Here is an 11461-nt window from a genome sequence, read left to right as displayed (position 1 = left end):
AAGACTTAGATTTAGACTTAGACTAAGATTTAGATTAAGTTCATACAGTAATTTCCCTATCATTTGTGCCATTTTTATGTTGGAAATAGGCTAAAAGTGCGGCTTAATCAAGTAAGACTTACATTAAGTTCATACAGTATTTTCCCTTGATTTTATGCAATTTGAATGTTGGAAATAGGCTAAAATATGTTTCTTAATCTAGTAAGACTTAGATTAAGTTCATACAGTTATTTGCCTTGATTTTATGCCTTTTTTGTTGGAAATAGGCTAAAAAGTGCGGCTGAATTTAGTAAGATTAGATTAAGTTCATACAGTAATTTCCCTTGATTTTATGTCATTTGTATGGTGGAAATAGGCTAAAAAGTGCGGCTAAATCTAGTAAGACTTAAATTAAGTTCATACAGTAATTTCCCTTGATTTTATGCCATTTTTATGTTGGAAATAGGCTTTATTGGAAACAGGCTTTAATATGCGGCTTAGTCAAGTAAGACTTTGATAAACTTCCTACAGTTACTGCCCTGGATTTTATGCCATTTTCATGATGGAAATAGCCTAAAATACGGCTAAATCTAGTAAGACTTATATTAAGATCATACAGTAATTTCCCTCGATTTTATGCCGTTTTCATGTTGGAAATAAGTTAAAATAATGCGGCTAAATCTAGTAAAATTAAGATTAAGTTCATACAGTAATTTCCCTTGATTTTATGCCGTTTTAGTGTTGGAAATAGGCTAAAAAAATTCGGCTATATCTAGTAAGACTTAGGGTTAGAGTTAGGGTTGTGATTAGGGTTGGACTTAGGGTTAAGATTAGGGTTAGACTTAGTCTGAGGGTTAGACCTAGACTTAGGGTTAGACTTGGACTTAGGGTTAGACTTAGACATAGGGTTAGACTTAGATTTAGGGTTAGACTTAGACTTAGGGTTAGACTTAGACTTAGGCTTAGACTTAGACATAGGGTTAGAGTTAGACTTAGACTTAGGGTTAAGGTTGGGGTTAGACTTAGATTTTGACTTAGGGCTAGGGTTTGCGTGTAGGTTTAGACTTAGGTTTAGACTCAGACTACCCTTGTTGGACTTAGGGTTAGTCTTACACTTAGGCTTAGACGTAGACAGACTCATGGTTAGACTTAGACTTAGACCTCTGGTCAGGGTACGGCTTGGGTTTAGGGTGTAGGGTTAGACAGATTAAGGTCAGACTAAGACATAGGCTAAGATCTAGGGTTAGACTTAGACCTTGGGTAAGACTAAGACTTAGGGTTAGACTTAGACTTAGGGAAAGGCTTAGACTTAGGGTTAGACTTAGACTTAAACTAAGGTTAGACTTAGACGTAGACTAAGACTAAGGTTAGATTTAGACTTACACGTAGGGTAAGACTTATACTTTCACGTAGGGTTGAACTTATACTTATACTTAGACTTAGACTTAGACTTAGACTTAGACTTAGACATAAACTTAAACCTTGACTTAGACTTAGACTCAGACAGACCTTTACTTAGACTAAGACTTGTACTTATACTTAGACTTAGACTTAGTCTCAGATTTAGACTTAGACTTTAGGGTTAGGGTAAGATATAGACAGACTTAGACTTAGAATTAGACTTAGTGTTATGGTCTGGAGTTAGACTTAGTCTTAGAGTAAGGGTAAGGGTTAAGGTTTAGGGTTAGGGTTAGTGTTAGGGTTAGGGTTGGGGTTAGGGTTAGGGTTAGGGTGTAGGGTTAGACTTAGATATACTTAGACTTATAGTCAGACGTAGACATAGGCTAAGACTAAGGGTAAGACTTAGACTTAGGCTTAGACTGGGGGTTAGACTTAGCTTTAGAGTTAGACTTAGGCTTAGAGTCAGACTTAGACTAAGGGTAAGACATAGAGTTAGACTTAGGGTTAGACTTAATGTAAGATATAGACTTGGACTAAGGGTTAGACTTAGACTAAGACTTGGGGTAAGACTTAGAATTAGACATAGGGTTAGGCTTATACTTAGACTTAGGGTTAGACTTAGACTTAGGGTTAGAGTTACTTAGGGATAGACTTTGACGTAGGCTTAGACTAAGACTTAGACTTAGGGTTAGACTTAGACGTAGGGGTAGACTTAGACTTAGACTTAGGGACAGACAGACCAAGAGTTAGACTTAGACTTAGATTTAGACCTAGACTTATTGTTCGACTGTGATTAAGAGTTAGACTTAGACTTAGGGTTAGACTTAGACTTAGGGTAAGAAAGACTTAGACTTAGGGTTAGACTTAGACTTAGGGTTAAACTTAGACTTAGACTAAGTTTAGACAGACTTATACTTAGACTTAGACTATGGTTAGACAGACTTAGGGTTAAACTTAGACTTAGACTTAGATCAAAATTTAGGCTACTGGAATGTTGGATATAGGCTAAAAAATTTAGCTAAATCTAGTAAGATTTAGATTAAGTTCATACAGTAATTTCCATTGATTGTATGCAATTTTTCTGTGGGAAATAGGCTAAAAAATGCGGCTATATCTAGTAAGACTAAGATTAAGTTTATACAGTTATTTCCCTTGATTTTATGCCATTTTTATGTTGGAAATAGGCTTAAAAGTGCGGCTAAATCTAGTAAGACTTAGATCAAGTTAATACCGTAATTTCCCTTGATTTTATGCCATTTTTATGTTGGAAATAGGCTTTAAAATGTGGCTAAATCCAGTAAGACTTATATTTAGTTAATACAGATATTGTCCTTTATTTTATGCAATTTTTATGTTGGAAACAGGCTTAAAAATGCGGCTAAATCTAGTAAGACTTAGATTAAGTTCATACAGTAATTTCCCTTGATTTTATGCGTTTTTTATGTTGGAAATAGGCTAAAAAATTCGGCTAAATCCATAAGATTGGGATTGAGTTACTTCCCGTTTATTTCCTGGATTGTGTGGCATTTTTATATTGGCAATAGGCCAAAATAATGCCGCTAAATCTAGTAAACATGGAAAAATTTAATAAAGAAATTTTCTTTGATTTTATGTCATTTTTTGTTGCTAAAAAATGCGGCCTAATCTAGTAAGACTTAGATTAAGTTACCGTAGTAATTTCCATTGATTTTATGCCATTTTTATGTTGGAAATAGTCTTAAAAATACGGCTAAATCTAGTAAGACGTATATTTAGTTAATACAGTAATTGTCCTTGATGTTATGCCATTTTAATGTTGGAAATAGGCTAAACATGCGGCTTAATAAAGTAAGACTAAGATTAAGTTAATGCAGTAATTTCCCTTGAGTGTACTCTGTTTTTATATAGGAAATAGCCTGAAACATGCGGCTAAATCTAGTAAGACTTAGATTATGTTAATACAGTAATTTCCCTTGATTTTATGCCATTTTTATGTTGGAAAAAGGCTAACAAGTGCGGATAAATCTAGTAAGACGTAGCTTTTTAAAATACAGTAATTTCCCTTGATTTTATGCCATTTTTATGTTGGAAAAAGCTAACCAATGCGGCTTAATCTAGTAAGACTTAGATTAAGTTAATACAGTTTTTTCCCTTTATTTTATGCCATTTTTATGCTGGAATGTTGGAAATGGGCTAAAATATTATTCTATATCTAGTAAGACTGCGAATTAGTTCATACAGTAATTTACCTTGATTTTATGCCATTTGAATGGTGGAAATAAGCTAAAAAGTGCGGCTCAATCTAGTAAGACTTAGGTAAAGTTCCTACAGTAATTTCCGTTGATTTTATGGCATTGGAATATTGAAAATAGGCCAAAAACTCGGCTATACCTAGTAAGACTGAGATTAAGTTCATACAGTAATTTCCCTATTATTTGTGCCATTTGTATGTTGGAACTAGGCTAAAATGTTCGGCTAAATCTAGTAAGACTTAGATTAAGTTCATACAGTTATTTGCCTTGATTTAATGCCTTTTTTTGTTGGAAATAGGCTAAAAAGTACGGCTAAATCTAGTAAGACTTAGATTAAGTTCATACAGTAATTTCCCTTGATTTTACTCCATTTTTATGTTGAAAATAGGCTAAAATATGTTTCTAAATCTAGTAAGACTTAGATTAAGTTCATACAGTAATTTCCCTTGATTTTATACCATTGGAATGTTTTAAATAGGCCTAACAATCGGCTATGCCTAGTAAGACTTAGGGTTAGAGTACGGGTTGGGATTAGAGTAAGACTTAGGGTTAAGATAAGGGTTAGACTGAGACTGAGGGTTGGACTTAGACTTAGGGTTAGACTTAGACTTAGGGTTAGACTTAGACATAGGGTTAGACTTAGATTGGGGATTATACTTAGGGTTAGACTTTGACAGGGTTAGACCTGTGGTTAGGGTAAGACTTAGACTAAGGGTTAGACTTTGGACTTAGGGTTAGACTTAGACATAGGGTTAGACTTAGATTTAGGGTTAGACTTAGACTTTGGGTTAGACTTAGACTTAGGGTGAGATTTAGACTAAGGCTTAGGGTCAGGGGTGGGGTTAGACTTAGACTTTGACTTGGGGCTAGGGTTTGGGTGTAGGGTTAGACTTAGGTTTAGACTTAGACTACTATAGTTTAACTAAGGGTTAGACTTATACTTAGGCTTAGACGTAGGCTAAAAAAAACTCAGGGTTAGACTTAGACTTCGACTTGAACTTATGGTCAGGGTTAGGCTTAGGTTAGGGGTGTAGGGTTAGACTTAGGGTTAGACAGACTTATGGTCAGACTTAGACAGAGGCTTATGCTTACGGTTCGACTTAGGCCTAGGGTAAGACTAAGACTGAGGGGTAGACTTAGGGTTAGACTTAGATGTGGGGTTCGACTGAGACTTAGGTAAGACTTAGACAGGGTTAGACTTAGGGTTAGGGTAAGACATAGACTAAGGGTTAGACTTAGACTTAGGGTTAGTCTTGGACTCAGGGTTAGACTTAGACTTAGACTTAGACTTACGGCTACAAAAGGCGGCTACATCGATTAAGACTACCATTACGTTAATACTGTGATTTTCCTTGATTTTATGCCCTATTTATGTTGGAAATAAGCTAGAAAATGGGGCTAAAGTATGTAAGACTTAGATTAAGTTCATACAGTCATTTTTCTTTTTTTATGCTTTTTTAAAAAGTCAGCTAAAGCTAGTAAGACTTAGATTAAATTAATACAGTCATTTTCCTCGATTTTGTGCCTTTTTATGTTGAAAATTGGCTAAAAATGCGGCTTAATCTAGTAAGACTTAGGTTAAGTTAATACAGTAATGTGCCTTTATTTTATGCCATTTTAATGTTGGAAATAGGCTAAAAAGGCGGCTAAATATAGTAAGACTAAGACAAAGTTAATACAGTAATTGTCCTTGATTTTATGCCCTTCTGATGTTGGAAATAGGCTACAAACGGCGGCAAAATCTAATAAGTCTTAGATTAAGTTAATACTATCATTTTTCTTTGATTTTATGCCGTTTTAATGTTGGAAATAGGCTAAAAAAATGCGGCTAAATCTAGTAAGACTTAGATTAAGTTAATACAGTCATTTTCCTTTATTTTATTCCTTTTTAATGTTGGAAATAGGCTAAAATATGCGGCTAAATCTAGTAAGACTAAGATTCAGTTAACACAGTCATTTTACCTTGATTTTATGCCCTTTTTATGTTGGAAATAGACTAAAAAATGCGGCTAAATCTAGTAAGACTAAGATTCAGTTAACACAGTCATTTTACCTTGATTTTATGCACTTTTGATGTTGGAAATAGATTAAAAAATGCGGCTAAATCTAGTAAGACTTAGATTAAGTTCATACAGTAATTTCCCTTGAGTTTATGCCATTTTTATATTGGAAATAGGCTAAAATGTGCGGCTAAATCTAGTAAGGCTTAGATTAAGTTCATACAGTAATTTCCCTTGATTTTATGCCATTTTTATGTTGGAAATAGGCTAAAATATGTTTTTAAATCTAGTAAGACTTATATTAAGTTCATACAGTAATTTTCCTTGAGTTTATGCCATTTTTGTGTTTGAAATAGGCTAAAAAGTGCGGCTAAATCTAGTAAGACTTAGATTAAGTTAATACAGCAATTTCTATTGAGTTTATGCCATTTTTGTGTTGGATATAGTCTTAAATGTGCGGCTAAATCTTAAGATTAAGTTATAAAGTAATTTCCCCTGATTTTATACCATTTTTATGTTGGAAATAGGCTAAAAAGGGTTTTTAAATCTAGTAAGACTTAGATTTAGTTCATACAGTTATTTCCCTTTATTTTATGCCATTTTTATGTTGGAAATAGGCTAAAATTGCGGCTAAATCGAGTAAGACTTAGATACAGTTCACACAGTAATTTCCGTTGATTTTATGCCATTTTTATGTTGGAAATAGGCTAAAATATGTTTTTAAATCTAGTAAGATTATGAATAAGTTAATACAGTAATTTCCCTTGATTTTATGCCTTTGGAATAATGGAAATACGCTAAAAAAATCGGCTAGTAAGACTTAAATTAAGTTCATACAGTAATTTTCCTTGATTTTATGCCCTTTGAACGTTGGATATAGGCTAAAATATGTTTCTATATCTAGTAAGACTAAGATAAAGTTTCTACAGTAATTTCCGTTGATTTTATGCAATTTTTATGTTGAAAATAGGCTAAAAAATGCGATGTAATCTAGTAAGACTAAGATGAAGTTCATACAGTAATTTCCCTACTAGTGTAGGACTTAGACTAAGACTTAGACTTTGACTTAGACTTAGACTTAGACTTAGGGTTAGGCTTAGACTTAGACTTGGGGTTAGACTTAGACTTAGGGTTAGACTTTGTCTTTAGGCTAGACTTAGACTAAGACTAGGGTTAGGGTAAGGGTTATTGTTAGGGTTAGCGTTGTGGTTAGGGTTAGGGTTAGGGTTAGAGTTAGGGTTAGGGATGGTTAAGGTTAGAGTTAGGGTTAGGGTTAGGGTTTAGGGTTAGGGTTAGGGTTAGGGTTAGGGTTAGGGTAGGGTTTTGGGTTAGGGTTAGGGTTAAGGTTAGGGTAAGGGTTAGGGTTAGGTTTTGAGTTAGGGTTAGGGTTAGGGTTAGGGTTAGGGGTTAGGGTTAGGTGTAGGGTTAGGGTAAGCGTTAGGGTTAGCTTTAGGGTTAGAGTTAGGGCTACGGCTTGGGTTAGGGTAAGGGTTTGGGTTAGTGTCAGTGTTAGGGTTAGGGTTAGGGTTAGCATTAAGGTAAGGGTTAGGGTTAGGGTTAGGGTTAGGGTTTGGGTTAGGGTTAGGGTTACGGTTAAGTGTTAGGGTTAGAGTTAGGGTTAGGCTTAAGGTTAGGGTTAGGGGTTAGGGTTAGGGTTAGGGTTAGGGTTAGTGTTAAGGTCAGGTTTAGGGTTAAGGGTTAGGGTTAGGGTTAGGGATAGGGTTAGGGTTAGGTGTTGGGTTAGGGTTAGGGTTAGGGTTAGGGTAAGGGTTGGGGTTAGGTTTTGGGTTAGGGTTAGGGTTAGTGTGTAGGTAAGGGTTAGGGATAGGCTTAGGAGTAGGTTTAGTGTAAGGGTTAGGGTTAGGGTTAGGTGTAGGGTTAGTGTTACGGTTAGGGTTAGGGTTAGGGTATGGATTAGGGTTGGGGTTAGGGTTAGGGGTTTGGGTTAGGGTTAAGGTTAGGGTTAGGGTTAGGGTTAGGGTTAGCGTTAGGGTTTGGGTTAGGGTTAGAGACGTCGACTTAGACTTAGGTTTAGGTTTAGGGAAAGGGTAAGGGTTAGGGATAGGGTTAGGGAGTTAGGGTTAGGGGTAGGGTTAGGGTTAGGGTAAAGGTGTAGGGTTAGGGTTAAGGTTAGGATTAGGGGTTAGTGTTAGGTGTAGGGTTGTGGTTAGGGTTACGGTTAGGGGTAAGGGTTAGGGTCAGGGTTAGGGGTAGGGTGAGGGTTAGGGGTAGGGTAAGGTGTAGGGTTAGGGTTAGGGTTAGGATTACGGTTACGGTTACGGTTACGTTTATGGTTAGGGTAAGGGTTTGGGTTAGGGTTAGAGACGTCGACTTAGACTTAGGTTTAGGTTTAGGGTTAGGGTTAGGGTTAGGGATAGGGTTGTGGGGTTAGTGTTAGGGTAAGGGTTAGGGTTAGGGTTAGGGTTAGGGTAATGGTTGTGGTAAGGGTAAGGGTAAGGGTTAGGGTTAGGGTGTAGAGTAAGGGTAAGGGTTAGGGTTAGGGTTAGGTTTGGGGTTAGGGTTAGGGTTAGGTTTGGGGTTAGGGTTAGGGTTAGGGTTAGGGGTAGGGCTTAGTGTTAGGGTTAGGGTTAGGGTTAAGGTTAAGGGTTAGTGTAAGGGTAAGGGTTAGTATTTGGGTTTGGGTTCGGGTTAGGGTTAGGGTTAGGGTTGGGGTTAGGGTGTGGGGTTAGGGTTGGGGTAAGGTTTAGGGTCCGGTTTAGGGTCATGTTTAGGGTTAGGGTTTGCTTTAGGGTTAGGGTTAGGGTTAGGGTTAGTGTTTAGGGTAAGGGTTAGGGTTAGGTTTAGGGTTAGGTTTGGGGTTAGGGTTAGGGTTAGGGTTAGGGTTAGGGTTTAGGGTTAGGGTTAGGGTTTAGGGTTAGGGTTAGGGTTAGGGTTTGGGTTGGGGTTAGGGTGAGGGTTAGGGTTAGGGTTGGGGTAGGGGTAGGGGTAGGGTTAGGGTTAGGGTAAGGGTTAGGGTTAGGGTTGGGGTTAGGGTTAGTGTTGGGGTTAGGGTTTGGGTTAGGGTTAGGTTTAGGGTTAGGGTTAGGTTTAGGGTTGAGTTTAGGGTAAGGGTTAGGGTTAGGGTAAGAGTTAGGATTAGGGTTTGGGTTAGGGTTAGGGTAAAGGTTTAGGGATAGGGTTAGGGTTAGGGTTGGGGTTAGGGTCAGTGGTTAGGGTTAGGGTTAGGGTTAGGGTTAGTGTTTAGGGTTAGGGTTAGGGTTAGGGTAAGGGTTAAGGTAAGGTGTAGGGTCAGGGTTAGGGTTAGAGTTAGTGGTTGGGTTTGGGTTAGGGTAAGGGTTAGGGTTAGGGTTAGCGTTCGGGTTAGTGTTGGGGTTAGGGTTAGTGGTTAGGGTTAGGGTAAGGTTTAGGGTTAGGTTTAGGGTAAGTGTTAGGGTTAGTGTTTAGGGTTAGGGTTAAGGTTAGGGTTAGGGTTAGGGTTAGGGTTTAGGGTTAGGGTTAGGGTTAGGGTTACGGTTAGGTGTTAGGGTAAGGGTTTGGGTTAGGGTAAGGGTTGGGGTTGGGGTTAGGGTTAGAGTTAGGGCTAGGGTTAGGGTTGGGATTAGGGTTAGGGTTAGGTGTAGGGTTAGGGTTAGGGTTAGGGTTAGGGTTACGGTTTGGGTTAGGGAAAGGGTAGGGTTAGGGTAGGGTAAGGGTTAGGGTTAGGGTTAGGGTTTGGGTTAGGGTTAGGGTTAGGATTAGGGATGGTTAGGGTTAGGGTTAGGGTTAGGGTTTAGGGTTAGGGTTAGGGTTAGGGGTAGGGTCAAGTTTTCGGTTAGGGTTAGGGTTAGGGTTAGGTTTTGGGTTACGGTTAGGGTTAGGGTTAGGATTAGGGAGCGGGGTTAGGTTTAGGTGTAGGGTTAGGGTAAGGGTTAGTGTTTAGGGTTAGGGTTAAGGTTAGGGTTAGGGTTAGGGATAGGGTTTAGGGTTAGGGTTAGGATTAGGGTTACGGTTAGGTGTTAGGGTTGGGTTTAGGGTAAGGGTTAGGGTTAGGGTTAGTGTTAGGGTAAGGTTTAGCGTTTGGTTTAGGGGTAGGGTAAGGGTTAGGGTTGAGTTTAGGGTAAGGGTTAGGTTTAGGGTAAGGGTAAGTGTTAGGGTTAGGGTTAGGGTTAGGGTTAGGGTTAGCGTTAGGGTTTGGGTTAGGGTTAGAGACGTCGACTTAGACTTAGGTTTAGGTTTAGGGAAAGGGTAAGGGTTAGGGATAGGGTTAGGGAGTTAGGGTTAGGGTTAGGGTTAGGGTTAGAGTTAGGGTTAGGGTTTAGGGTTAAGCGTGTGGGTTAGGGTTACTGTTAGGGTTAGGGTAAGGGGGTTAGGGTTAGAGACTTCGACTTAGACTTAGACTTAGACTCAGAATTAGACTTAGACTTAGGGTTGGGGGTTAAGGTTAGGGTTAGGGTTACGGTAAGGTTTAGGGTTAGGGGTTAGGGTTAGGGTTAGAGTTACGGTTTAGGTTTAGGGTTAGGGGTAGGGTTAGGTTTAGGGTTTTGGTTAGGGTTAGGGTTAGGGTTAGGGTTAGGGTTAGTGTTAGGTTTAGGGTTAGGGTTAGGGTTAGGGTTAGGGATTAGGGTTTGGGTTAGGGTTAGGGTTAGGGTTGGGGTTAGGGTTAGGGTTCGAGTAAGGGTTAGGGGGTTAGGGTTAGGGGTAGGGTTAGGGTTAGGGTTAGGGTGTAGGGTTAGACTCAGGGTTAGACTTAGACTTATTGTCTGACGTAGACACAGGCTAAGAGTTAGGGTAAGACTTAGACTTAGGCTTAGACTGAGGGTTAGACTGAGACTTTGGGTTTGACTTAGACTTAGGGTTAGACTTAGGCTTAGCATAAAACTTAGAATTAGGTTTAGACTTAGGGTTAAACTTAGTGTAAGACTTAGGCTTAGACTAAGTGTTACACTTAGACTTGAATTAAGACTTAGACTTAGACTTATCGTTAGACTTAGACTTAGACTTAGACTTAGGGTAAGACTTAGACTTTTGGGTCGTAATTAGACTTAGGGTTACCCTTAGACTTAGGGTTATACTTAGACTTAGACTTGGACTTTGGGTTAGACTTCGACATAGGATAAGACTTAGATTAGGGTTAGACTTAGACTCATGGTTAGAATTAGACTTATTGTTAGACTTAGACTTAGAGTAAGGTGAGACTTAGACGTAGACTAAGGTTAAACTTAGACGTAGTATAAGACTAAGGGTAGACTTAGACATTCATGTAGGGTTAGACTTATACTTAGACTTAGACTTAGATTAGACGTAGACTTAGACTTAGACATAGACTTACACCTTGATTTGACTTAGACTTAGGCAGACCTTGACTTAGACTAAGACTTGTACTTATACTTAGACTTAGACTTACTCTTAGATTTAGACTCAGACTTAACTGTTAGGGTAAGGGTTATATATCGACTTTAGGATTAGTGTTAGATATAGACTTAGACTGAGACTTAGACTTTAACTTTGACTTAGACTTAGGGTTAGGGATAGGGTTAGGGTTAGGGTAATATATAGTCTTAGACTTAGAATTAGACTTAGAATTAGACTTAGACTTATACTTGGGGGTAGGGTTAGGGTTAGGGTAAGATATGGACTTAGACTTAGGGTTTGGGTCTGGGGTTAGACTTTGACTTAGACATAGACTTAGACTTAGACTTAGACTTAGATTAGGTCAGGGTTAAGGTTAGGGTAAGGGTAAGGATTAGGGTTACTTAGGGGAAGATAGACGTAGGGTTAGACTTGGACTTAGACTTAGGGTTAGACTTAGACATAGGGTTAGACTTAGACTTAGAGTTAGGGTAAGACGTAGACTTTGTGTTAGACTTAGGGTTAGACTTAGACTTAAAATTAGACAGGGTAAGATTAGCC

The sequence above is a fragment of the Euprymna scolopes genome, chromosome 43 (assembly GCF_053919585.1).
Source record: "Euprymna scolopes isolate OS-2025 chromosome 43, ASM5391958v1, whole genome shotgun sequence".
Taxonomy (NCBI): domain Eukaryota; kingdom Metazoa; phylum Mollusca; class Cephalopoda; order Sepiida; family Sepiolidae; genus Euprymna; species Euprymna scolopes.
This window is presented reverse-complemented; position numbering follows the sequence as displayed.